General features: G+C 44.3%; 1 annotated feature.

Moving 5' to 3' along the window:
- Positions 358 to 1823: an enhancer, noted in NCBI's record as "VISTA enhancer mm1114". NCBI's record gives its function as "enhancer in: branchial arch[3/4]" and the evidence as "EXISTENCE:transgenic organism evidence [ECO:0001131][PMID:17130149]".

Below are 2974 nucleotides of genomic sequence, written 5' to 3'. Positions count from 1 at the left end.
AGTTCACTGGTCCCAAGGGTTGAGGCCAGGGGGTTCACCATGGGGAGGTGGGGAGGGAGGGAGAGAAAGAGAGAAAGGGCCCTCATGCAGAGAGAGAAGTGGGGTGGGGGAACCAAAATGTCTAGATTATATTGGGATGAGCCTCTGGGGGAAGGGCAGCCCAGTTCAGGGTTGGGGGCAGGTATGCCAGGTAGGGACTAAGAGATGCTGGGAGAACCTAGAGGCTAGTTCTACTTTGATATGTATAATATGCACCTCAGGCCCTTTCGCTGGGGTCTGAAGCCAAACAAATAACTCTAGACATCCATGAAGATGCCTTTCCTCTCATCCTTCCTAAGGATAGAGGAGATGACATCGCTTGGAACCAAGATTTCTCATTCATCGGGACAAACCCACCTCAGAGAAGGCAGCCAACAGCAGCCACTTGGCAGAAGTGATCCCAGCACAGGTCAGAGGTAGTAATGGGGATGGGCAGGAGGCAAGACCTGAAATAACAGTTTCCTTAGAGCAGCTTTCCCTTTATTCTCTTCCAGCAGTGAAGAAACAAACAATTTGAGGGGGGATGGGGGGAGGGGGGAGGCGTCCAAAACACAACAATTCTTAGCTCCGTTTAACAAACTGTGATCGAATCCTCCTGCTCTTCACAGCAGATCAATCACACAGCCTTCCTGTCCGCTCACTCTTCTGATCTCTCTGTCTCAGCCTCACTCCTTATGGAATTTTTATGTCTGAAAGTTTAAAAAGTAATTTATAAGACCTGCTCTAAACATTAGTTTGAGTATCAAATTCATTTCCAGGCAGTCAGATGTGGAAGGGTTTAACCTTTCTTTCACTTCGTGTAAGGAAAAACTGTAAAATGATGCAGAGAGTCATACACAACAACCCGGCTCTTTTTTTTTTTTTTTAACTTAGCTGATCCTGTCCTGCTGTGTGCATCTAAGGTTGTGCCTCTGAGAATAGAACTTATTAGCAATCCTGAAGTAAAAAGGACAGGATATTTTTCAACAAGGGCCTGAGCTTTGCCAAACATCCCAGGGTTTGTCTCTAAGGACTTAAAAAGAAAGGAAAGAATGAGGAACGGAAACCATAAAGCATGCAGCCCCGGCTATCATCTAATTACTGAATGAATGGTACGGTTGTTTTGTCTGATTGCACTGAGCTAGTTACCCACTGCTAGCTTCATTGACAAAATGGGAATCTACACAAATTATAGGGAAATTCAAGCACTAAAGGAATGTTTTGGTTCAGAGGTTTGCAATGACTGTTGGCTTTGGTTTTTGGCAAAGGCTGCCTTGGCTGTATGAACTCAGCTGTGCTGGGTCAGCTTGAAGCTTTCCCAAAAGCCTAGGAGAGGACAGACTTCCTCGTCATCTGTATCCCATCAATAAATTAAAATGATGTTCTCTAGCTCGTGTTTGTTTCTTGGCAGGCTAATCTACAATCAGAGAAAGGAAGACCTTCCATTTGCGCTCCGCAGCGAGGGGAAGGAAGCCTTTGTATGTGGATTCGCTGGAGACCAAAATATTAAAAAGTGGAAGAGGAAAACCATATGTGGCCACTCTCGTAGACAAGTAGCTCAGCATCCTGCTCAGGGAAGGGCTCTGCGTCCTGCTCAGGGAAGGGCTCGGCGTCCTGCTCAGGGAAGGGCTCGGCGTCCTGCTCAGGGAAGGGCTCGGTGTCCTGCTCAGGGAAGGGCTCGGCGTCCTGCTCAATCAGGAGACTTGAACCCTGTACTGTGAGGAAAGGGGATATCAAAAGCAACACAAAGACCCTTTGTTACAAACTTTAACGTTTTCAAGTTTACTCTTTCACCTTTCATGCATGTTTATAATGTGTTTTTATCATATCTAACCCCTTATTTTTTCCCTCTTACCCCCTCTTTTCTATATGTGTCCCACTGAGTCCAATCAGCACTGCCCAAATGCACATGGATGTGGGAGCTTGGGCACAGCCCAAGGAAGAGACTTCCCTCCCCCAGCAGCCATGACTGCCAATCTCTCTCACCTAGGCCTGGGCCCTGACCAGCCCTGACATTTTAAATGGTGTTTGGTTTTCTTTAACGTTTTTTTTTTTTTCCCCTTTAAGCCAAAATAAGCTACAAATTAGAAATTTCAAAGAAAGCTGACATTTTCAATGATTCTTAGCATAATGTCTTAGATTTTTCACTTTAAGAAGGAACTGAGAAATTGAAAATAATAGATACAAAAGATAAGGGCCAGAAACTCATTGCTCCTTTTCTAAGTATACTTAAATGAGATGAGACCTCATGGTTGCCAACAACTGGAGGCAGGTAAAAGTAGAGACATCACCAAAACAATTATCTATATTCTACTTCATTGTCAAATGGATAACATAGTGATCTTATAATAACGTAGCTTCTATCTTTCAGCTGACAAGGGGATTTCTGTGACCTTGTGTCCTTTGTAAACAAGCACAATAATCAGCAGGACTGGCACTCTTCTAACTCTCTGTCATACAGTGTATCACCACATCTGTGTTAGGTTTCCCTATATCTCTCTGAAGCAGTCAGGAATGAATCCTTATTTAACACACATATCATTTACACAATGTGGCTGCAAGCATGAACTATAAGTACTTTATGGTCTCATACGCCGGGGTCAGCTCCTCACAAAGTGAACTGACAGTATCCCTCCTTTGTAATGGAGTCCCATAAACTCCACGGGAGATTTAATGCCAGAAGAGGGTAAGAACTGTGAAAGTTCTCACAATCCAACTGGATGTGTCAACTGAAGTGAAATAAATACATAAATAAAATGAAGAGGGGTGTGTGTGTGTGTGTGTGAACTATTTCTGAGCAATTGTGTTCCAATGTAGAGGTTTGCAGGAGAATGCTTTCCATAAAGGCTTATGTTGGAATACCTGGTCCGCAGTTGAGAGAACTTTTGGGGAAGGATAAAAAGACGTGGCTTTGATGGAGGAGGGGTGTCACTGGGGGCAGGCCTAGAGGTTTCAA

The sequence above is a fragment of the Mus musculus genome, chromosome 14 (genome assembly GCF_000001635.26).
Source record: "Mus musculus strain C57BL/6J chromosome 14, GRCm38.p6 C57BL/6J".
In the NCBI taxonomy this organism is placed as follows: Eukaryota; Metazoa; Chordata; class Mammalia; order Rodentia; family Muridae; genus Mus; species Mus musculus.
Note: the sequence above shows the minus strand (reverse complement) of the source record. Positions and strands in the feature narration are given on the sequence as shown.